General features: G+C 36.7%; 1 protein-coding gene across 4 annotated transcripts in view; it reads right to left on the bottom strand.

Moving 5' to 3' along the window:
* LOC138709219 (protein Fe65 homolog) overlaps positions 1-27,215 on the bottom strand; it is a 736,863-nt gene that overhangs the window by 378,464 nt on the left and 331,184 nt on the right. The gene's annotated exons all lie outside the window — the stretch shown is intronic.

The following is a 27,215-nucleotide window of genomic DNA, read 5'->3' as shown; positions in this document are numbered from 1 at the left end:
TTAATGCATTTTGATTGCACTACAAAGATGTCGAAATGTCTGTAACTAGCCAGTTATCATCATGATTCCTCTAAGACGTGTTAAATCCAATGTAGCTTATTTCAAATTACGTATTTACTTGTTCTATAGCTGTACTGTCGAAAGGCTTTCTGCTCACAGGCGATGGTTACGTCTAAATTCATTAGGTTTGTCTTCGTCGTAAATATTTTTAATTAAATACTTGCATATGCTGATTATTACAGACATAGAGAGGAAAGAAGGATAAATGACGGATAAGCAAAAGTCCTATTCGAGATAGAAAACGTGCAAAATCCTTTTACTCGCCCGTGTTTAAGACGCTAAATTTTCATCATACATTACAGTTCCATAGCGACAAAAATCGCAGCTGATAGCTGTGCATGACAAAGTGCGGGAGAAACTATTTCGCATGGGGTTAAATAGGGTAACGAGAGTGCAAGACGACCCCTACACGGCATTTCCATCATTTGACCCCTTTCAAGTGATGAGTGCTAGATTTCTCTCCCCTCACCTCCTGCATCAAGCGGCTCCGCGACACGCTGTGTCGCAGTGCTGGTTGGGTGGCCTACTTTCCCCGGCGACGTCGGTCCATGGAGATATATGACGCCCATAAGCTGTCCAGTGCAGGATGATCGCATGCAATGAGGGCAATCTACACAGTTAGAAGAGTATTTTCTAAACACGTATCTATCACTTGACTGTTTATAATGATACGCGAAATCGCACGGATGTTGGAATTTAATAACATTTGGAAAAAATCTATTGCTGTTGATTGCGCCAATGTGTTCAAATCAATAACATCTTGAAAATTCATGATTTTTATAAAAATCCAAAATTATAGATTTGAATTGAACCAATGAAAAATACTGCAAATTAATCAAAATAGGAAGTTCATTAACTACACCTTATTAGTGTAATAATTGAAGAAAAAAGGCTACTTGAACAGTTTTTTTTTAATGTTGCTTAATTAAATCTTGGAAATGTCGAATAAAAAAAGTGTGACACGTAAAGTGATAAATGCCGAATTGGAATTATATTATGTCTTTATCTTGGAAATTCCCAATTTTAATAAAATGTAGTACTTCAAGGTATATGATGCAATGCAATATTTTCGGAATATGAGTGAAAGATAGCTTGAGAATGATATGAAAAATTCAAATATTCAAAACAATCTATTTCCGAAAGTTATTCCAAAACAAATTTGGTAAGAATGATCGACAAATTGCACCTTAATAAAGCGCGGATTACAATGTCTAATTATGTACATATTTATTGAGTTCATATAGGCAACTGACTGAGTAAAGAAATGAGATGAAATACTAAACTAGAGTTTCATAGTGTTTCGGTCCTAGCTATAATCTTTAGCTGCCACTAAGAAATGATTACAAATCAATATTGCGGTAGACATGTCCAAGCATCGATACGTGCTCAATGTCAATGTCATGACCGGTGTAATCTTAAATGAGGCTTAGCATTGTACTGATTCCGAGTCACCGGGTGTCGCCCAAATAAAGATCAATTATTGTTCTGGCAATTCATAAAGAAAATGTACCCATTAGAGTTGAACATCCATCGAGAAAACAAGACTAACAGCGCCCGCAAAGTCGAAAACCCGCACGACAATGTTGTCTACGTCACGTCGTTGATGTAAAGGCTACTTGTGAGTGTTAAAGAGACATCGGGTCTTCAACAGTGATAAACTCTCGAACGTCAAGCAGCCTTGAATCGCCCCAGCTGTCTATACCAGACTTAACTTTTATCTGCTTTAGCAACTGTTATATGTCGTCGGCTTAGAGTGTAAACCTGCTAACCGCCAAAAAGAAACTTTACAAATGAAGCAAAAAATTGAGTTTCAGAGTTAATTTAAACTCAGTTTTTTGCCTCATTTGTAATATTTTCTTTTTGGCGGTTAGCTGGTTTACACTGTAAGCCAACGATATGTATAAACAATCAAGTAGCCTATTTTAAACATCATATCTACCTTTCGATGCATAATAATTCGTTCCCCAATTTTCATTTAACTACTAGGCCTTTATTAAAAGGCTAGACATTTTCTTTTCGTATGTTTGACATAAACTGTTCAATCTCAAGTAAAAAAATATTAACGCTTTATGTGACGTTATGTTTTATGTTTCTTAGAATTGCAAATTTATTTGAGATTTTTTTTCTATTTATATAACCATAGGTAATATATAATAGAACCAGAACATTTTTATAACTAAGATACTGTTTTGTTTTGTCTTTTTGTCTCAATTAAACATTTTTAATGTTATTTATTTCAGTGATGTAGCCTATGTTATTCAAAGTTACGAAATCTTATCGCGCCGACCAAATCCTATTTCGAGAATGATGAGCAAGACTCGAAGAGCACGAGAGTTACGAGACGAGACTCGAAAGAGAAATGCAATGAACACAGCGAGCGAGGGGGGGCAGTTAGTTTTGTTCATCTCTAGTGCCCATGTTATATTAGTGAAATTACTTCGGCGATGCAACAAAAGTATACAACATGGGTTAAATACTAACACGATAAACACAATGGTCAACTATTGAAATCGAGCCATCTAATATCATATTTCAAATATGTAAATCTATTTACGCGAGAAAGTCTGAACAGATTCGTGGGCCCTGTTTATGATGGTATATTCCCACATATCAATTTAAATCAATTACGTTCCTAGTTTATATCAACAATTTAACCTCAGCCACTAAAAATGAAAATTTATCCTAGATAATCATTGATATTAACTGATATTAGAGAGAAAATTTCTGCGGCGCCGGGGATCCAACCGGAGTCCTTGGTTCTACGTACCAAGCGCTCTAACCATGTCAATATATATGTCTCACATGGAGTAAGGCTATAAAGGGAAAAATTAGAGGAGAGGGATTCGATCCGGTGCTGTGGACTGGATTTCGACGTAGCCTAATGGTTAGAGCGCTTGGCACGTAGAACCAAAAATTAATCTTTACGTAGACTAGATAATCACAGTTTCAGGTGATATGCGTGATTATCTAAAGTACATACCGATTATTTAGTCCTGACAGCTCAGCGACGCGAAAGAGGGGAAGTAATAGGAGGAGTGGGGAGAGTTCCAGAGTAAGATAAGAGCGAGCAGTCGGTGAAGGAATGCACTACAGCTTAATTTGTACTGGAAACATACCGCTATACCGCATGCATGACATCCGATCGCTGCGAAGGCAAGCGAGTGACTAACCCAAACACCCCATGGCGTAACTAAATTGTCACGCCTGACCTAGGCGCAGATCGCAGGCGACTGTCAGGGCTAAATAATAGTACTGTAAGCAATGTGACTATCTCGCACCGTAGCTGCGTTGTCTAGGTCATGCCTAGAACTTGCGTTACGGAACGAGTTCTGATTCGAGTCTTCGTACAGGAAAAAATTTTCTCATTAACTTTCGACCAATGTGTAGAACCTGTATCCACCCACCATCATCATGAATTTGGGGAGTTACAGAGAGTAGCGAAATCCGATTTCTCAAGCCAACGGCCGGGCGATCATCGTGCGTACTAAAGCATGTGGACGTCAGGCTGTTGGACCTTAGTCCCACATGGACCGTCGCTCAACGAAAGACAAACAATATACTTCCTTTATAGATACATGTAATATTGTTAAAAATAAGACTAATGAAGGAATGTTTTAATGCAAGTAAACTACCACTTTATGTTTATAAAACCAGGATAATCGAATTGGTTATTTTCCCTCCAATTTTACAATAAATGGAAGTGATCTCAAACTATAAGCACAAAGTCTCCTGCATTGAAATTGGATATACTGTTACGCATTAAGATTCCTATCCTCTATTGGCGATTCATTCATTCATTCATTCATTCATAGTGTTCTTTCCAAGGATAGATCTTTCACTGCAAACCCAGCATTCTCCAGTCTTTCCTATTTTCTGCCTTCCTCTTTGTCTCCTCATATGATCCATATATCTTCATGTCGTCTATCATCTCATATCTTCTTCTATCCCGAACTCTTCACCATTCATTCCAGTGCCTCCTGATGGTCTTAAAATAGCATATTTTGCATACTTTAATTCAATAATCAAATACGGATTAATAATTTAAACCACGGCCGACTTGATGCTCGCTTTGCTGCTTCCTTACCGGCCTTGACAATAGTAACGTTTTCTTGAAATTGGATAATTTCTCAATTTCACCACGAGGCGCTGTCTGCCAAGCTCTGGTGTCCACAGAAGAAATACTCAATATGAATTAAAATAAATTATTAAAGAGTAATAATAACTCTTATGAATAATAAATAAGAAAATAATAAGTGTTATTATGTTTAGTTCTGTTAATTATGGTAAAAGCGTGAGTTTAAAACTAGGGAAGATAACACATAGTAACCTTTTCAGTTTAAGTAACATGATGACAGAGGTGTAATTTTGTAGTTCATTCGCTGAGTAGCACCCCTAGCCTAAACTGCAATGTTTCTAAATAATCACTTAGGGTAAATATTTACCATAACTTGTACTAAGTTCTATAATTTCACTCGCTGCACTGGTACATTCCACTTGATAATGCAGATTCAAGAGCCGATGAGGGATGGTCCTCCAGCTTGGGGGTTGGGCGAAGGGCTAACAACCCATCACCGTAAAAAACAGCTTGTTACGAATCCTTCAAATAAGCCTCGGAATGGGACTGATTCTCTGGCACGACCACAGCAAAGGAATAAGGTTTTGAGATTTGGTACTTGGAGATTATTTATTGTATTATGGGGAAGGAAACGATAATCACCAATTAGGAACAGGATTCTTTATTCATAAAAGAATTCAGAAAAAAAAAGTATATGATTATGTACGAAATGGAAATATAAAAATTGGAGGTGGAAAAATTCAAATATCTTGGAGCAACAGTAACAAATATAAATGATACTCGGGAGGAAATTAAATGCAGAATAGATATGGGAAATGCCTGATATTATTCGGTTGAAAAGCTTTTGTCATCTAGTCTGCTGTCAAAAAATCAGAAAGTTAGAATTTATAAAAGTTATATTACCGGTTGTTCTGTACGGTTGTGGAACTTGGACTCTCACTTTGAGAGAGGAATAGAGATTAAGGGTGTTTGAGAACAAGGTTCTTAGGAAAATATTTGGGGCAAAGAGGAATGAAGTTACAGGAAAATGGAGAAAGTTACACAACACAGAACTGCACGCATTGTATTCTTCACCTGACGTATTTAGGAATATTAAATCCATATGTTTGGGATGGGCAGAGCATTTAGCATGTGTGAGCGAATCCAGAAATGCATATAGAGTGTTATTTAGGAGGCCAGAGGGAATAAGACTTTTGGGGAGGCGGAGACGTATATGGAAGGATAATATAAAAATGGATTTGATGGAGGTGGGATATGAAGATAGAGACTGGCTTAATCTTGCACAGAATAAAGACCGATGGCGGGCTTATGTGAGGGCGGCAATGAACCTGCGGGTTCCTTAAAAGTAATTTGTAATAAATAAATAAATTGTAATGCAGATTCAAGAATCATAGTTTCAAGATTTTGCGACTCAGTGGATTATAAGCCACATTCTTCGAAGGAACAAGCTTTTCAGTTAAAGCTGCTGCAATGTTATCTAGATGTGACCTAAGAAATTTCACAGTAATGATATTAGCAAGCCGTTTTTGGCAGTCTTCGTCACAAATTGGGCATTGTAAGAGAGGGCATCTACACAGTAACGGCTCAATTTCCGAACACAAATTTTCTAATATATTCTTGTCTGGTATGAATGGTACTGCCCGTTCAACAAAACGATGAATGTATCGAATATGAATGAGGTCTCGCCCACCTCATTACATATTACACGACTAGTGTGAACTAGTCAGTCTGTATGAAGTTAACAGTTTTCAGAAACTGTTGTTGAATATGGCCATAAAGTCATTTAATATGCGCTCCTGTATATATATGACGTGTATCGTCTTAAGTGCAGGTAGTAAGGCCGTAACATGATACTACGAGAGGAGTTCGGCCGGCGCACAGTGGGGCCAAACCCACTTATTCTTGGCAAAAAAGATTTTATTGTCTCAATGTCATTTACATAGTAAGAAAAGTAGTTTTTGGTTTTTGTAAAGCTATTCTATCAACGAAAAGTGCGATTTCAAATCACAAAGCAGAAAATTAGGAAGTAATTACAAAAAGCTAACATCGGGACTCTTCAGCCTCGTTTGCACTGTCTGTGTCGTCGCTGCTGTCATGTACTGCAGAACGAATATCCAGCATGTCCAGCACTCCTTGTCAAACTGCTTGGCTTTCTTCTTCGGCATCTTCCAGAGAGAAAAAATAATCGCATCCGAGGATATCAACAGCACGTTGAGGACATCTTCATATGTTTTTGTTCGGGACACCTTCCGGATGAAACCTTCTCTGTACTTTTTAAATTCCTTGTTTCTAGCTTCTTGGGCTTCCTCACTTAGTTGACCAATGGGAACTATAGCGTGACGGATAATTTCTGGACCATGGATTAGAATTTTATGAATTGTTGGAGGCATGACGTACCATGAGTATTTCCGTACAAAGAGCTGGGCTGTCTCGAACGCATACTTGCGAAACTTTTCCACATCTATTTCGTGGCCACAAGAGATCACTTGCAAAATTATATTGAATCTTCTGATGATTTCAATGTCAACACCAGTGATGCTTGCAGATAATGCCGGATTCTCAAAAAATCACCTTGATGTATTCCCATCATTTGTATTGCCGAAGCCTGGTTTTGGCTTGTCTACTAGCAATCCCATATCTTTTTTAAATCTATCTTGAATGGGTTTCTTTGTGTTCGAGACAACATTCTTCTACTCGATGCCCCGAGCTTGCCATTTCTCAAGGGGAAGCTTATATGCAAGATGGAGCAAACACTCAAAGAACCTAATGCGTGCGTGAAGGACTCACTGATGAGTCTAACCAGTCCTTGTTCTTCTCTAAAAATATTTCTTCTATCCTACGAGCTTGCTGCCATCTCTTCTTAAAATCGGACACGAAAAATGAAATTTGCTTGTAGAGAGCCATTTTGTCTTCATCTGGACGAAGTCTTTCATAACCGTAACTTGCTCCTGTAATTTTACACGTCCTGTATCATAAAGTTCTCTTCTAGTTATAAAAACACCATCGTTGCAACCCGATCCTGCAAAGAAGAAAATGTATACGAATGCTTTTGGTGGTTAGGTCAAGCGTACTTGGCTATCTAATTTTTAGAAGCTGTCAATTTTTTAACCGCTGCTGTTCCAAAATGAGCAAATATGAGCAAGGTTTGTTTCCATTTACGGCAAGTATAATGTGTGAAATAAACATAAATGTCAAGATGCGGAACATGATATGCCCTGATATACACTAAAACCTTAAAAAAACTTACCCCTTTTTCACATTTTCGGTTCATTTCTTTATCGTCCCATAAACCACTACAAAATCCACAAAATCTGTATGTAATTGCATTAAAATTTTCTTACCTGATGGTAAAGACATCATGTTAAGCCACACTTCGTAGTTCCACCAGCACACGACAATATGACGCATTTAACTACTTCCCGTGCACAAGCTTCTCTCTCACTGACTCAGCTAGGCTCAGGTTCTGACATTCGCTGTGACGTCAGCTGCACCCTAGTGACCTTGTCACTATCAAAAACGTATAGTTCAGGGATTTATCTATCGTTAGAATATAAAATATTGCTACTTTTGTAAGATTCGTTTTTTGTTTTTTTGCCAAGAATAACGCTGTTTGGCCCCACTGTGCGGCGTCGTGAATCGTGTCCCGGCATAGCTCAGTTAGTTAGAGAGCACTCAGCGCGCACAGCTGAGGGGTCCTGGGTTCGATTCCCGGTGCCGGTACGAATTTTTCTCGTACTTATTGGTATTAAAACGATGAATGACTGATAACACTGAAACAAAGGTAGGTTTCGGATATCGCAGAGCTCCTAAATCTTGATTTGGAATAAGACTCATCAATGGAGAGCTATTAGTGTTTTCAGCTATACAATCTAAGCATCCCATGCAGGAGATCCTTTCTTCCACTAAACTACAAACGACTGAAGATGGGGAGTTGCTGTTTGGAACGAAGTCTTGGCATGAAATCACTTTAAGCCATTTTTCGCATCTTTCTCTATCACTCGGAAATTCGTGGAATGATATTGTTCCTCCACTCTTTTTTCTATTCGAAATACACAATGGTACACAACAATTCGTCATTTTGAATCACATCACAATAAAATCACTTACCAGTACAAAGAAGCACAATATTTTAGTATAATCGCACAAGAAACCATACACACATTCCTCAGCGAACCTTGGCAACTAATGCCATCTGGCGGAAATTTCACATTTTCTCGATTACAGCTTTAACACAGGTATCAACATGAATTGTCAAGGCCGTATACAAAAAAAAAAGCGAAGGGAACATCAAATCGGCCGTGTTTAAACTAACGCGTGTGCAACTAAAGATATTATTGTTTTGCAAAGAAAAGACTTAAGAGTATGACAGGTGTGCACAAAATGATATTTTTTTTTCCAAAATTTGGAAATCTTGATTTTACGTAGTGAGTAGGCCCTACATTCTTTTCATGATGTTGTTTTATGTTAAAAATCAAGATACCTTCAGTAATAATCAGAACATCAATAATTTTAAGACAAGACACAAATCACATCCACTTCTACACTGCCACTCTCAGTTGTTACAAAACAAGTTAACTATACGTGTATTAAGCTACAGTATTCCCTGCGAAGCTTAATTATGAAAAGCTTTGAAAAGCCAAGATAAATAAGTTTATTTATATACCTACTCATACATTCTACTGAACTCATGACTGTTAATGCTTGTAAATTAAAGTTAATGTACTTACTATGTATTTTTTTATGTATTATATAATTTTTTATTTGTACACACCTGAAAGTAACAATGCTGATGGAAAATCTATGATTACAATATAACAATTGATTGGAAAATAAGGATAAGCCGGTAAGAGGTTAGTTTAGTACATATCAGACTTAGATGCTATTCTATTATCTATTTATACTTCTGTTTCAATGTCTCCTTTACATCTAATTATTTTACTGTTAGCACACTTTTGTCCATAACGAAAGTTCAACGACCAAATACAAGTCATCAGAATCTTCTTATCGTTGCTAGGATCTCGTTAAATTTTCTATTTTATGAGGTAAAATCAAGAAAACTGTAATCTTAAGCGTCTGCAGAGACATCTGTCTGCTAATCAGAAAACTTGTCCGAGGAAAGAATGGACACTATTGCTGGAAACACTCTTGTTCCAGGCAGGATTATCTTGCCGTAAAAATATAGTATAGGCCTCTTCCTAGCTTTACTGCTCTTCCGAAGAAAACAACGATATGAATTTTTATCTACAGTAATGTCACAATAGGTCTGAGATTTGCCGCTTTGAGAAATCTCAGACCTCGAATGATACATATTAAAACTATTTCGTGAATAAAATGAAAATTTAAATAATATATCCCTAAAATTCACTCACAAAATGTTAATAGTGGTATATTTATGAATACTTAACCTATTCAGACATTGTGAAATCGAAATAAATAAATAAATAAATAAATAAATAAATAAATAAATAAATAAATAAATAAATAAATAACGATTACTGCAAACAACAAATTCCACAATTTGGGACATCTTGCCGAAATCTACGGCTGACCACTAGGATCCAGAATACAAAGCAGAGGTTAAATGAAAAATACAATATGATTGCGGAGAGAATACGGAACAATGATAAATTTAAAAATAATGTTATTCAGTAATGCCAATTGAGAAAAGCGAAATACAAGTTTAAAAATGTTAATTACATTTACTGCGCTTTTCTCTTGTTATTATAACAGAATACGTTTTCATTATCTGCTGAAATCATAATTTAATTTAAACATTTTATAGTATAATTACAAATAACCAGATTAATACATTAATTAAATGAACAATTGTTATGAAGTAGTGTCACTTTCTTTAGATACAATGGACATGGAATTAGAAGATTAAGATGTGGAAGTAGGATTTTGCACTTTATTAATACAATGGAATCATGCTCATCGATTTACGTGTAAACAGTTGGCGACACTGACTTAACAAAAAAACGACCATGCGATAAACTGATAGTGATAAATCAAGCTGCAGAAATTATCGCGATGTATGACTGTAATTGGCTGGAATTTAAAATTTCATTATACGTCATTGGCCGAAAATGGCATGACGTCATATAAACGAAACAGTCGCTCTAAGAAATCCACCGTACTCGGTCGGATATGAAATTCAGGTACTCAGATCGAATGACAAGCTTAGAAACCACTGGAACACCAGGGGTTACAAGCGGGTAAACATAATTCGTAATATAATATCTGTCAAGAAAAAGTGCTTCACAACTCAATAGCAAGCGAGCTGATATTTAGGGCATGGTGTTGGAGTGACAGTGATGAGATAATAGGATTCTCCCACACGTCAGGGCAGTACTAGTAGTAAACATGAAACGCAGAACATTAAGCAGCTTCTGGGACGGGAGATACTCTGCAACATCTTCTGCGAAATTCCGCAGCCTGATGCATAATGGATGATGGCAACAGTGCAGTTTTCTACCACCTACTGTATATTCACTGTCATTTCTCTGCGTATTCTATTCCGAGGGGACTAATTTAGCAAAACAATTACACACATTCATAAAGGCTTCACTGAGGCTCTAATGATAGCGTCTTCGGTAACCTATCCAGCAGACCTTAGTTCGATTGCCGGTAGAGAAATGATGCACCTAAGTCGTCATCTCATTCGCATCAGTTGTAAGTCTTTAGTCTTGTGTATGTTCCATTTTCTTTTAAGAGTACATGTACGTGAACGACCACAAATGTTATTAGAAGATGCAGGCTCTAAATTTCTAAAGTTTTATAAGAAAATGAACTCACAATTAGACAAAAATTACAAGGTACCATAACAAGACTTATTAGAACTTATTAGTAACCTTTTTTATACTTTTATCAGATAATTAAGTTCTAATAAGTCTTGTTGTGGTACCTTGTAATTTTTGTCCAATTGTGAGTTCATTTCCTTATAAAATTTTAGAAATTTAGAGCCTGCATTTTCTGATAATATTTGTGGTCGTTCACGACCAATATACAGTATCCTTAAACGAAGACCTCACGTCATACCTACGAAATGTAGAGGAAGTCCGACTGTTTAATTTGATTACAGTCCTCAGAAACGTGAACATGAACTGAGCAGTATCAACACCACCATAAATCACAAATTATTCCCAGCTTTAAATTCTGCATTTAGTGTAAGCCAGTAGCGGAACGCTGGGACGTGGGGAGATCTCCGTAGCATTCATTTCAAGTGATAGAATTTCTAACAATAAATTGAGGAATTGTATAAATAATCCTTAAGTGGATTATAAAGTAAATTATCATAGATCATTAGCAAAAGTAGCTATATAAAATATATATATATATATATATATATATATATATATATATATCGTGAAGGAATGACAGGGAGGAAAATGGAAGGAGAAACTTCAAAAGGTACGCGAAAACGTGTCCTTGCAAGCAAGTTTGGGGCTGAGGAAAACTGAATATGTGAGCTCGAAGCCTGTTGGCCACTTGTCTCACTCCGAGTTTCGCTGTTCCACTGAAAGAGCTCTACAAAATTTTGAAGGCGGAAAATTCCGAAAATGAATGTAACCTAATAGCTACCACATAAGCGCGGAGGGGAAGGCGGTGGAGAAACTGACTGCAGGATCGCAACAAGAAATGCAGAGAGTTGTAAGTGGAGATGGGTAAAAAATAACACAACAGTTATTTTGGAACTGTTCCGGTCTCGGAACTGTTGCAAAAATGAACAGTAGGTCGGAACCTCCTGTTCCGAAAAAACACTGTTCCGACTCCGAGCTGCTCACTTGTCCAGCTGTGGCGGGCCCGCAGTACTGCGTTGCGCAAGGCATGTTTCGACTCCGAGACAACCGAGAACAGTCGGAACCCATGACAGTTCCGGCTACACTGTTCTCGTTGTTCTTTATGTTGCACTTGGAACAAGTTGGAACTTGGAACTCTCACGTGGATGGATGGGGAAGCATGAAAATTGAAATCCTTCTACTGCGTGTTCAGTTCAAAGTGTGTCATGGCTCGCTGTATGCCGTCATGTGGCTAGTCATTGAGCCTAGAGAATTCAATCTTCCTACACTTCCACAGAGGTGTATTACTTATGTGCCAGAGAAGTTGCCTAGCAAGTATAGCGTTCATTCTGAAGAATACGTACCGATACGTACGGTAACACCTGTAGTGGCAGGAATGTGAACTGTTTGGAAACACGTACTGAGGTGAGTTTTTTCCTACTGTCGGGATATGTGGAGAAGGTTAAGACGATTACTTACGTATTTGTTGACATTAACTTCGACGGTCAACATGGACACGGAGCATTTGATTTATATTCTGGAATGTTGCCATACGCACCGATGACAACAAATACCCTGCGTACGACTTGCCCGCGCAAAACACAGTTCGAAAGAGGTTATAGTAGCACACAGACTTTACAGACCGCCATCTGTTGCTACGACGCGACGTTCAAGTTATACCGTACACGTTCTCAAGTTGAGATTGAACGCCTTGATTAATAGGCAACTTCTCTGACATAAAAGCTGAAACTCGCTTCAAATCGCTGACTCATAACAGTGACGTCATGACACACTTTGACCTGAACACCCAGTAGTGTGGTCATGAATAATGACACAGAGTGAGATGCGATGCGAAGTTTAAATTGTTACACTGGTACAGATGCGTTTCCAACATTTTACTAAGCCAGTATGGGGATTTCAGGTTTGACTACTGTTAATATATGAATATATAGTTATATCTTTTTTATTATTTATGAAATTATAATGTAATTATTATTATAACTAAGCATTAAGAAAAATAAAAATAAGTATTAATGATTTTATCCTTCTTTTATTACTGTACGTAACACGGAGAACAAAAATTACAGGCTACATGTTTTAAATGTCATGTTAAATTTTTGAGTCGGTTACAGTGTCTTTATGACTCTATGCACCAAAACTAAGTGTTGCATTCTGACCTGTTTATTTACTAAACATGAAGCTTCTGCCCGCATACACAGCAAGTTTCCAAAATCGATTCGAATGTGCGTTGGAATGTCATCTATTGAGAAGCATGTGTGCTATGTCATGCCGATAACGTATTTCAAAAGCAGTCCGAGCGATGAGTGCTCGAAGCTCCAACGATTGTGCGAGCTGCTTGGGGAAGAGAGAGGGTACTGTACCGCTCTTTTAAACGACTCCTCAAAAGGAGCGAGAGTCAAAGAGATAGCTCGAATCAGTGAAAGATCCCGACTCATCTCTACTTGTAACTGTTATTTCGGAACTGTTGTTTGGAACATAGTATTTTCCGGAACCGGAACAGTCGGAACTGTTCCGGGAAAAGAACAACTTCGTCCATCACTAAGACCCATGTTTATTATACGTTATTTTCTTGTTTTGATGCATACCTAGAGATGGGAACGATATATAGGTTTTTACGAAATTTAACAGTGTACCTCACATTAATGTGTATCATTTTCATTTAGTTTCAAAGTTGTTTATTTCTTCCAAACATTGTATTGTAATTGAGTTGGAGTGACGTCAACTGTGTGATCCTCAATGTAAAATAATACTGTATCTGAAGAATTAATTTTGTTTTATGCATAATTTTTCATTCTGTTGCATTATTGATGAAATTGTCTTAAAATGTAATGGAAACTGCGTGTTTATTCGTACTAAATTTAGTGCTGAAACGATACAATAACGAACGTTTCATCATAGATATCGAATAACATAGTTCATGTAATTAACATGTTACGATTACATAAATTTTGATTTGACTGCATTCTCAACAGATGTTTTGTTTACAAAACGGTATGTGTGTACATCCTCTCAAAACCCCTGCCAAGTAGATGATTGGAGCTGCATTCAGTATGCTGGGATGCAATGATCTCGCGAAGTAAACACTACTACTGTCTACAACGTTGCAACATTGCAACATTCGTTTTCTCGAAATATTACAAAAACTATTGGTCATATGAAAAAAAAAATTATTTGACAAAACGTTCTCAAATGACATGATCTGTTGTGTGTGTGAAGGATTGTAAAAGGTTACCTTCCACTCTGTATTAGTCAACAACACTAGCATTGATAGGGATGAAATCACTGTATACTACGTACTAAAACGATTTCATAAACAGCGTTAAACGTTAAACGAAAATGTACACAACTGCAGCTTATCAAGTGGAAGAGCCAGACACTTTGGATTCCCCCGCAGTATGTCCTGAAAATGTACCTTAAACTTTAAAATTTAAATGTTACAACGAATATCAATCTTCTTCTTCTTCTTCTTCTTCTTCTTCTTCTTCTTCTTCTTCTTCTTCTTCTTCTTCAACTTCAGGGTATAGGCCTCAAGGCCTGTTCCGACCTCAAAGGATGTCATCTATCCAGCGAGACGAATATCAATAAAAATAATTATCATCGTTACAAGTTTATTTTCCTTATTTCTAGCAAGCTAAATGAACTAGACAATAAAAATCGACAATTACTATGCTGCATGTCCGAGAAAACTTTCGTCGAATCAATTATTTTGTTACGCGAAGTCAGACATGTCCCGTTTAAACATCAAGAAGTTACTGTTCAACCTGAGACACTGTTAGCCAAAGGGTTCAAACCGATGCAAGCCTTTTCCCTTAGACATCAATCCACATTTCTCAATTACTGCCCACGAGAAAAAAGGCTAAGTAAAATATAAGTTTGTGAACACTGACTATAAAATTAATGGAGAAAAGATGTCATTATCATCACCACACAATGCAATGACTAAAGCCCGGTTCAGACTGTGCTTGTTTTCTTGCGTGTTTCCTTGCTGGCTAGCAAGCTGGGTGCCGTGGTGGATACAATGCTGGCTTTCGTGTTGGCTGCGGTGATGGTGGTTGTTCTCACGGAGCTGGCTCTTTTCACAGTTCGAATTCGAAAATCATCTGCTGTTGCCAACACTCATGGTCAAAAAGAAACTAAACCGTAAGTGGAAAACAACTAAAGTCCTACATTAAGAATAATAAGTGAAAAAGAGCCAAAGTCCGATATTTAATTGCTGTTTCTTAGAAACTATAGAATACAGAAAAAAAACAGGTTTAATTGGAAAACAACGAACATGGCGACATGGTTTCAGTGGTGATATTATATGATCATCCTTGGCTCCAGCCTGCAAACCATCAAGAAAAATAGCAAGGAACCTACCCTCGAAATCCATCAAGCTAGCCATCAAAGCAGCCACCAGAGTGCATTACTTCCAGCAAGTGAGCACGCAGGCTAGCCATGAGCGCAGCCACCTTGGAATCCATCACAGAAACACGCACCGTCTGAACCTTGCTTAAGACTTATACTTGGGAAAACTCCGCTCTCCTATCTCTTGTAAGTGGTTCGATCTGGCATTATACGATCACATATTATAACTAGTTTCAGTATGCCTTAGAACATCACAAACAAAACACAAGTTCCTACCGAATGGAGTTACATACCTGGAAAGCAAGCTGGAATCAATAGAACTTGAAGCAGGAACTGCTTGAACAATCAATCTGTAGAAAGAATATGATCTTAGGATGCACTTATAAAAGAATTTTAACTACAATGCCTTCGACAAAAGAAACAAAGATACAATTCAATGCAATGTAATTAAAAATGTCCATTCCAACATATCATATGATAGTAACGATGAGATGACAATATCAGGTTTCAGATGTGGATGTTTGTCCGTTGTTTGTGAGATGTCCTACATTATCTTATTTGTAGAGATTGTGTCATTGCAGTAGTAGTATTTTATTTAAAGACGTTTTTAACTGCAGAGATTATTCTGCGCCAAAATTCAGCTGGGGCGAGAAATAGCCTACAGATTCTGCCTCAGCCTCAACCAGGCTCACAATACTTCAATATAGGCTACGTCAGGGGACCAAAGCTTTATTTTACTTCCGGAAGAAGTGATGTAAAGGATTTTATCTATAGTAATGGCACAAGAGGTCTGAGATTTGTCGATAAATCACAAACGAAGCGAGTGGATTTATTTGGGACTATTTCGTGAATAAAATAAAAATTTAAATAATATAACCTTAAATTCGCTCACAAAATGTTAATAATTGTATATTTATGAATACTGAACTTATTCAGACATTGTGAAGTCGAAATACGAGGTGCGTCCATAAAGTAACTTTCCCACTCGTCCCACAGCTAGCAAACCATATGTTGCGCGAAGCGACTGCATGTACGTGATAGAGTAATGTCCTGGCATGGCGCATGTGCTAGCGGAACTTCCCGACTGCTCTCAGTAACTTCGTTCGATTGGTTGAAGATGGACATTCGTATTCAAAGACGTTGTAGTTATATATCTAGACGCACAATTGGCGCTGGTGTCGTGTACAAATTTGAAACCTCTCGCGCAGGTTCGCGCGGCGCCATGTTTGGGGAGCACGAATGATTGTTTCTATAAAGCAATCGGAGTTTAGACAATACCATTCAGTATATAGGCGTTTTCTTAGTGGATTTCCTCCTTCACTGTAATATAACTAAGCTTTTTTACGTATTTTCTAACGTATAATATAAAATAATAGAAGTAAATCTAAATAATGTAACTAAGCATTACTTTAAATATAAACGTCTTATATTGTTCATAAATAGACATTAGTTTATTTCTATTTCCTATGATGGAATACATGGAATATTTTTACTTATGTTATTTTATATATGTTAGAAAATACGTAAATAATTTAAATTATATTACAAAGAGAGGGATGCCCGTTAAAAATGTCTATATACCCAATGGTATTTTCAAAACACCTAACGCACTGTAATAATAAGCCTTAATGTTTTGAAAATCAGAGGCGATATGACTCTGCTACTGCAGACATTGATTGCAATTCTCTCATTCTTACATCATTCTCAATGACACAATATTGTCAAAATGTGATTGTGTTCATTGCTGGGTTAGTTGTTAAATCATTAAGAAAAATATGGCGTAATAAATCTAGAGACTCAATTTATGGTACGTAGCCTACCAGCAGTAAACAAAATCTCTTTTACTTTTTAACGAAAGAATAATGAGAGTCTTGTCATATCATCATCTGAGATTATAAACATATACAGCTTAAGTGAAAGAGCGACTACACTAATGGCATATTACCACTCACTCTTACATCGTGTGAAAACAATGTGCTCTAGAAGTAGAACACTTGTACAATCTTTCTACACTTATAGGAACATATTTTAGAAAATGGATTCCAGATTCCTCCCGAGAATCATATTTCAAACTTGTTAAACTGACCATAGAAGTACATAAAGATCTACTGACGTAGCTCATTGGGCTAAGGGCTGTCGGTCCGGAGTCGCGCTCGGTCGCGGGTTCGATTCCCGCTCATTTCCTGGTTGGGTTTTTTTTCTCATATCCCCGACCGTAAGGTGAATGTCAGGTAATCTATGGCGGATCCTTGGCCTCGACTCGCCAAATATCAACTTGCGATCATCAATACCATCGATGCTAAATAATGTAGTAGTTAATAGAGCGTCATTAAATAACCAAATAAAAGAAAGTACTACATAAAGAGCAGATGTAAGCACACAGCTGAAGGTTACCAGTACAACACGACTTTACGTAAAAATGTTGTAAGACAATATTTAACGGAGTCAATAATAATAATAATAATAATAATAATAATAATAATAATAATAATAATGAATCAATAGTCAAGATGTTCTGTACACTAGGCTTGAGTCTATTATACGACTAATTCATGCATGTGACGTTTATTTCATACTACAGCTGTGATAATAAGCTATTGCACGGTATGCCTACTTATATTTCTAACTAGAACATTAGGTACGTGTTTCTATTTTACAGGTGTAGGCCTATATTATGTGATACGGAAGCGAATAAATAATAATAATTGTTCATTTCTCGTCCACATCAAAGCAAACGTGTTTACAATATCGGCGTAATGTAACGTCTTACACAGGCAGTGTTTTGTTAATAATAGTTAATACTAATAATTTTCTTTTCATCTGAACTATTACTACAATATGCATTTGTATTTCTATTCGCTATATATGTTGTCAAATAACTATACAACATCTTTAGTTACGGTCGGTATCAAATTGCTACAGTTTTCTTTCGTTTCATGTCAAACTAACGATAACTAAGCTTGATTATGTCTTTAACGTGGTCGCTTTAAACGTTAATAGAATTTTTTTTTTTCCATTTATCCACTCAGATCGATTTATAAGAGACACCAAACATATATATTAAACATTCAGCATTGTATAGTGCAGCCGTCTTCTAGCCGGTGCTTCTCCCAAAGCATGGCGGCGGACGCAAGCTTCAATTTGTCCCTACTCTATACTTCTGCGCAGCCTCCGCTGTAGGGCTCGTTCGTATTCCAGCTCCCGCCGAGTGTGAAGTGCGGTCAGCGATAAAGTTTTTGAATGCACAAGGCATAGCGCCGATTGAAATTGGTCATCAGCTGTGCCAGGTCTATGGGCCTAACGTCATGAGCATGTGTATGCAGGTTTCGCGCAGGCATCGCCACCTGTCCCTAGACCAGGGATGAGAAATATATGGTCCAATGGCCAAATACGGTCCTCCGATGTCTTCGATTCATTCCGCGGGAAAAATAACTTTTCAATTATTTTTTAAATATAAATATAGTACGCTAACGTTAGAATTTGACAAGAGGCAAAGTTAACAGTAAATTAAGGACAAATTTCATTCCTTATCGTCTGTAAACATAATACGATATACAGATGGTTCATCCCCAATCAGGTAAAGATTTAATCCTTGCAGTATTGTTTGCATTCCAATGCTATTCGCAGCTCGGAGGTTGAGGTCCGTTATGTTTCCATCCTGACAATCCTTCTCTTGAACCATTTTACCATATCGCCAAACCAATTGCATTGTTAGTACACATCTAGTTCACTCACTTGCATGTAAACAACGTCTCGTGTTCATGTTTTATTTATATTAATAGTACCTGATTTGCAAATAATGGCTAGTGCTTCTAAGAAACGGAAATTTGACGCGGAATGTCGAGTGTTCAAAGAGGAGTGGTTGTGCAAACATTTTTAACATCGTACAATAATAATCCCGTTTGTCTTGTGTGTACTCACCCCCCCTTTTTTTAATTTAAAAATAAATATTCGTTTTTAGATATGTATGACTCTTTGCATTATTCAGAAAATGTGTTTATAAGTTCATGATAATCAATATTATATGCGCTTTCAGATTTTTAAAAGTAATCTGTACTGAAGAAAGATTAAGGAATAAAAGCTTTGGACACATCAGAAAATTGAGGTTATTCATTTGGTCCTTTAAATAAGTTTGTCCTTCGTATGCAGATCAAAAATCCTCCGAACGTCAGCACGTCACCAACCAATGATGTGAATAAAAATATGAAAATGTAATGGAAGTCGGATAGAATAATGTTAATACCTATCCCGAGCAATCAGGAGAACCCTGAGAAAAACTCCTGCTGCGATCTTCCGCCATTAGCAATTAAAAAATCTCAAGGCCGATCGAGACTCGAACTCGGACCGCTTGCGAGACTGGCTGATGATGTAGATGACATGTTACTAATGCAAGCAATGCCACCGATCACCTACTTGTTAAACTGAAATTGGATGCTTGACAATGGAGTAGGTCTGATGATCAGAGAGGCTCCCAGGCTGAATCAATGTGAGCGGTCGATAGTCCAGTCACCGCACACGGAAGTGGAGCCAGATTCGAACCACGGCGTCGCTACCGCACAGATTCAAATTTATGTTAAATGCGCCCGCTCGAGGGGTCGTTATCTCCAGCATGCGACAACCCCATTCACAAGCAATTCGTCACTCACATCACGTGACCACATCGCTTGCACCACGCAATTCACATGATGCATTGCTTTATAAATGAAAAGCTTAAAAAAAAGTATACCGCGACATCATTTCGTATTAACAAAGAGTATCACACTGTCCATGCCTCTCGAGATCAGAGGACATCTAGCGGTCATCCCAAAATAGAGGTTGCACTACTGTGGAATTTGAGAACAGGTGGCAGTGTATTTTTCTCTTTATACAGGTTTTCGTAAATGTACAGTAGTGGCAAAAAAAAAAAAAACCGGACCGACCCTTGTAGCTGATTTCAGAGCCTTGGTCACTCCAGAGCATGATAGACTGGTAACTAAGACTTTCGTGGTTCGAATCCTGCCTGAGAAGGATTTTTTTTTTGTTCCTTATTCAAATTTATCCCCAATATTTTTCGATTGCAGTGACATTCTACTACTTAATTAACTTATTATTCCCACAACATGAATTTTACCAGCAATCTAAAAGTATTGGGAATAACTATGAATAAGGAACAAAAAAAAGTTTCCTTCCCAGGCAGGATTCGAACCACGAAAGTCTTAGTCACCAGTCTATCGTGCTCTGGAGTGAACAAGGCTCTGAAATCAGCTACAAGGGTTGGTCTGGTTTTTTTTTTTTTTTCCATTCCTGTACAGGCTGTAGGCTAAAATAACATGTAAGAGATATTGCAAATACCTATAATGTGAGAAGACGAGGGAACAATTAATTTACATCACAACGATTACCCTTCTACTCAGTAACTAGCTATAGAATAAAATTATTCGAATCTTTCTTAAAAGACATTATAGCGCAATATTCAATACAGATAAATCAGAATACATAATAGGCGAAACGAAATCAATTATATCTGTTGAAACGGAATATTCGAAGGGGTTTGTAAACGAATTATACAAGTAAATAAAGAAAGATATCTGAATATTTGCTTAGGAATTAATTCAAGATTTTAAAACGATGAAAATAATCAACATAATGTGTGTGATTTTTGTCACGTTTCCAATGTACGTCGAATTTTGTGTTCAACCATTTTTTCCCTAAGAAAAACACAGAAGATACCAAAATAAATCTTTACCATCAGCGTAGACAGAGTTTAGGGGGTCACGTGACTCGATTTCGTCCAGAGAGTAAATGGGCAGTTTAAATAGTAAAAATTAAACTAATATATGCAGAAGTATTTCAACCAAGAAATACACCATGTCCTGCTTAGAGGGATCGAGAACTAAATGCTTACCAATTAAAATCAGATAAAGATATTGTTGTGATTTACATATGAGAAAATGCAGAAACTGTCCAAGTTTAGAGAACATTGGTTTAAAAACAGCTATACGTTCATGCGCATGCGCACCAATGTTTAACACGGAAACAAGCCTGACGCCATTCAGTAGACGAGGAGAGGATTTCGTCACTGGACCATTCTTCATCGAGACGACAGTCACAGGGAATGTGTATCTGGACATGTTGCAGAACTTTTGTCGTTAACCAACTCCCCCCCTCCCTCCCCAGGATCGGTTTTTCCACCCATTGCAATGAAACAGTGCATGACTTCTTGGATGCAAACTTTCCCGATAGGTTGATCGGAAAATAGTTCCCCTAGCCTGGATAAGTGGCTATTTAGGTCACCCGACATGACCTCCTTTCACTTTTTTCTGGGGCCTTTTGAAGGGTGTTGTGTACAAACGTGGTAGAGTTGACTCTTTAGAAGAACTGAGGCAACTCATTACAAATGCAGCTGCGCTAATCACTCCACAAATGTTATGGAACACTAGGTAGGAAGATGAGTATCGTTTAGATGTCTGTAGGTTAACTCGAGGCGCATACGTCGAGTTGCATTGACCATTCACCGAAACTCTGAGAATTTTCACATCAAGTTACATGTAAAAAATTATGTTATAAAACCGTTATTTACACTTGAAATTATCAAATATTTCTCGTCCCTCTAAGCGGGACACGGTGTATAAGCCTATTTCATGAAGCCAAAGTCAACTTCCGCTGTGCTTGTATCTCTAGTGTTTAATATTTACATATTTTCTCTCTAGCATGAAATATGAGAGTATTGCAATGTATAGCTGTAAGAATAACACGTTCATCAGTAACATTTTGACGCACGATGCTTCACTTCTCACATAAACGTCATTCTGGATTTTTGAAAAGAAAAAAAAAAGCTGATGTGAAAAAGATGTTTGAATGGCATTTTACAATTTTGTTATGCTCTTAAAACTGTTAAAACATGACGTTTGAAGTCCAAATGTCCCATAATTAGTAAAGACGAGTCAAGACCTTCGAACAACATAGATTACTAGTTTAAGTATATTGTGAGAAACAACTACGTTATGGATATGAATGGAATCGTAAACGAATTTAAGGGAAACACAGACACGAGCTCCAGTTTGTAATATACACAAATTTAATTTCCATTTTCTTTTCATTTTCTTATGTCCATTACATAAAAATCCAGTAAATATGACCTTAAATGAAGGGTTCAGAACCATAGTGGGCCAAGCGCCATTTACTAAAACCGTAGAAAACAAGGGTTAAAATGAAGTTATTACCATAATTCAATGGAAACATATAGCAAGTAATATAAAGTATACACATTCAAACTAAATAATATGTCAATCTTCATTAAACTATGGTATTCACTTAACTTTAACCCTTGCTTTCTCAGCTTTTAATAAATGGCGCTTGGCCCACTATGGCTCTGAACCCTTCAAATATACGTTCAGTTTATTCTATATGACCACTTCATTTTAGTCTAAAAACTAAAATTTTATGTTCAATTTATTTTAGCCCGAAAACTAAAACGTTATACCAACAATTTTACGTCCATTGCATGAGTGCCCAATAAATTATGTCCTTCTCAAATGTTTATGTCCATTTCACATAACCAATTAGATAATCGTCTCTTCTGCTTCTTCATTTTCATGTAGCTTAAAATAATACCTAATAGCTTTAAGGCAAGTAGGAATGTTACCATCTTGTAGTAGTTATTCTGAACAATTTGTTCCACTGTCTTAAGTTTATCAGTTACTATCGTTTAATTCGATGTCGTAAATTCCGATCCCCATTAAGAAATTGGGTTACAATAATTTCACTCTTCTTTCTTCTTCTTTTTATTAATTCCAAGAATTTCCAAATCGATGCCTGATGTGTGACTATGTACTTTTGGAAACGACTGTGTCATCCATCAACTACGTTAGTTGTTCGATATTGTCCTGTCACTACTTGATTACCAGTGTTCCATATTTAAGGTGGGAATCTTGCTAGCATTGCTCTTCTATTTTCTTGAACAGGTGTTTCTCTTATGTATGTTCTTTCTATGTATAACGCTAAATTCATCACTTCAGACAAGACATCAAAATAACCTGAATATCTGTCAATGGCACTAAAGTAATTGACATTAAGATGTCGAATTCCATTTCTTATATGAGAAGCTTGTCGATAAATAGTTTGAATAAACAATGAAACAGAAAGCCAAGAATAATTATGATGATGCATACACTGTATTTGTACAATTTTGCCTGGCGGAGTGCCTTCCGGCCTTAACTCTACTTACACAGGGTAAAGGTTGGTAATATTGTGATATGAGTAAAATTGTAATAGTTGTTTTTGAGAATTTATTACAATTTTACTGAGCGACAGGAAGATTGGCTTTTCGCGTCAACGTATTAAGGGAATGTTCCTGGACAAGTTTCTGCACAAAACCGGTTCTTTTCTCGCTCACTAAAATTGTAATAAATTCTCAGAAAGAGCTATCACAATATTACTCGTATCACAATATTACCAACCTTTACCCTGCATAAATACACACACATGCATTTCACATTCCGCGAGTGAACATGCATAAAAGTGGACATGAATGTGTGTGGTCATAGGTCACTTGGACCCGAAAATGTGAACATAAATAAAAGTGAATTTAAAAGAACTGGGCAAAAATGTGTATGGAAATTTGTGACGTGGACACAATATTAATGGACGTATCATCCAGGAAAAGCGTTTATTTATGTATTTTTATTTATTTATTTACTTATTTATTTATTTACTCTGGTTGAGTTAAGACCATACCACCAGAAATGCAATACAACTACAAGAAAAATTATACATCAATGCAATTAATGTGCTGTAAGGACGAGTGATAGAATGAATATGACATAAAAACAAGTGAACATACAAGTAGAAATTGAGAATAATAAAAATTAGTCTAATATATTAAATGATAAAAAAAAAGAAAAAAAAAACAGAAAATAAAAACATATACAACAAATAAAGACACACAATAACATAGACACTCAGCATCATTGTTATTAACCAAGGGGCAATAGGCTGTTCTAGTATCCTGGCACAAAGACAAGAGAAAGGGTTAATCAAACGAAAGGAAATTGTCAAAATACTACAGATAAAAGTTCGGCATAAACCTAGCAACTTCTCAGAAACAGATTTCGTGAGATAAAACATTCTTTTCTAGTGCACTTTTAAACTGTGACAATGTCCGACAATCCCTGACGTCACTAGGTAACGAATTCCAGAGGCGAGGCAATGATACAGTATAGGAGGATGAGTAGAGATAAGTTCTGTGACGAGGAATAAAAATGAGAGATTTATGCTGATTTCGTGAAGTTGTTAGGAACTGAAAGCGTGAAGACAAGTAATTTCGAGAACAGATAAGTAAAATTTTGTATAGAAGTGAAAGAGCGTGTATGATTCTTCGTTCTTTTAGACGAGCCCACGAGAGCAGCTCAAGAGACGGTGTTGCATGAACAAATTTCCGAATATTACAGACGAACCTTATACATAGATTATGAACACGTTGCAATCTCTCATTTAAGTATGCAGTGCCGCGCTACATTTTTACCCTCAAAAAGGAACTAAGAAGTCTATTCTCACACTATAAGCAGACGAAGCTAAAAAAAAAATATTGTCGTATGTTGTGTAAGTATTGGCAAAGCAACACTGACTTAACACGGGAACTGAACCTGTACATAAATATTTTGTCCCAAAATTTTGTCACTTCATTGTTTATCACCATTTCTTGTATCACAAATGTAGGACTAGTATCTGATCAAATTTTTGATAGTTCCTCTACTTAATCTCCCATAAATTTTTACGTAAAAGTTCTAGATTTGAAATTTATTTTGATTATAAATCATTACTCACAATCACATTTAGAAACGGCAAACATGGACAGAATACAAAACATCTCTACAGAAATGCCTAATTGTTTTCGAAATAGAAATATCTTTCAGAGTTTATAAGAGGGTATACATTGTAAGCGACTGTTCACTGCACAATAATAACAGTGAAACAAACAGATAAAGATGGCCTACAAAAGGTCTTTACATCATTTAAACAACATAACATGTAAATATTAAAATTTGAAAAGAAAATACAAAAATGACATTCTCTGGAAAATAACTAATACGATCAAAGATTGTACTTAAGTAAAATCTACAGAAACAATTTAATTATTTATGGTGGAACATAAAGAAAAGAAATACAACATAACAGATTAAAGCGATGTACCGAAGTACCTATGAAATTTTCATGCAGGAATTCTGCGTTATCATATGATGAAGGATCGGTGGAGCGGAGAAAAATTCTCTCCGGCATCGGGATTCGAACCCGGGTTTTCAGCTCTACATGCTGATGCTCTATCTACTAAGCCACACCGGATTCTAATTCCGATGCCGGATTGAACCCTCTCAGTTTAAGCTCCACCTTTTAGTTTCCCTTTAGTGGCCAATCGTCATGCACTGTGTCACAGATGTGTGACAGTGGCACAATGTCCAACACACTAATGTGCAGAGGTGCACTCATTACGAGTGACTAAGTGGCCGGGATCCGACGAAATGAGCGCCGTCTTAAATCACTATGTAATTATATACGGATATCATATTGTAGCGATGTACCGTGTACGTTTTGTAAGCAATGTTCGTAAATATGATCATATTACCCCATCCCTGGAAGCAATAGGTTGGCTTAAACTAGATAAGAAAAGAAATTTACATTCACTTCTCTTTCTCTTCGAAATCCTGAACTCTTCTATTCCTTCGTACCTGTCGTCTCGCTTCACTTACCTTTCTTCCCACCACAATCTGAACACACGCTCTCGCCATGAAACAATACTAACAATACCATCCCATCGCACCTCCTCATACTCATCCTCTTTCACAATAGCCCTGCCAAGACTCTGGAATTCGTTACCTGCTAGCATCAGGGACTGTCGAAATAAAATTCAATTCAAACGCAAACTTACTAGGCACTTGGTCAGTAATTGAGACTCGTTCAGACATGGTTTCTTGTAAATAGTTCTTTTAATCTACCACAAAATATCTCAATATCCGGTAATTTCATCACTATAGAATTTTGTTATTGTAGGTTTAATTTGTAATTTAGTAAATACAAAAATATTCTTTGTTCTTAACTTCTATGATAAAATGTCTAGCTTTCATTAATCAGGTATTCTTGTCGTACTTTAATTTTTATTGTAATTGTAATTGTAAATTTAATATTAATTGTAATCTTATTGTTCATGTTATAGTTGTAATCCCCTGGTAGAGGGGCAGAGAAGGCCTGACGGCCTTATCTCTACCAGGTTAAATAAATAAATCTAATCTAATCTAATCTAAATCTAAATATGATTTTTCCATGCAGGAATATTGCGTTATCATATGATGAAGGATGGGTGGAGCGGAAAACCCAGAATTGAAATCCGGCATAGAGCTTAGTGCATAGAGCGTCAGCACGTAGAGCTGAAAACCGGGTTCGAATCCCGGTGCCGGAGAGAATTTTCTCCGCTCCACCGATCTTCCATCATAACATAACAGACGAAAACAAGAAATTATCAAAATTTCAAATGATGTGCAGCACCATCCATAGAACATTAAAAAATAAAACTACGAAGGAGAGCAGAATGAACTTTTATAAAACAACGGATACATATATTCTGCTCTATGGATAAGAAACATGGGAAATTTAGAAAAAAAAAGAATACCAAAATTACTTTCTTAAGGAGAACAAATTATGTAAAAAAAAAGGCCAAATAAAAAATTAAGATACCAGAAGATAATTACAGTTCTGCAATTGAGTGATAAAATACAATATTGTCGTAATTTGTTACAGCATCTTAATAACATGACAAACACGAAGTTACCCAAAATAGTGCTTCTATATAAACTAATAGGGACAAGAGACAGATAGATTCAAAAGACGTTAGGAGGATCAAATATGAAGACGGAACAGACGAATCTGCCCACTCCGTGTAGTTAAGAAGAAAGAGGAATAGA

The sequence above is a fragment of the Periplaneta americana genome, chromosome 11 (genome assembly GCF_040183065.1).
Source record: "Periplaneta americana isolate PAMFEO1 chromosome 11, P.americana_PAMFEO1_priV1, whole genome shotgun sequence".
Classification (NCBI taxonomy): domain Eukaryota; kingdom Metazoa; phylum Arthropoda; class Insecta; order Blattodea; family Blattidae; genus Periplaneta; species Periplaneta americana.
Note: the sequence above shows the minus strand (reverse complement) of the source record. Positions and strands in the feature narration are given on the sequence as shown.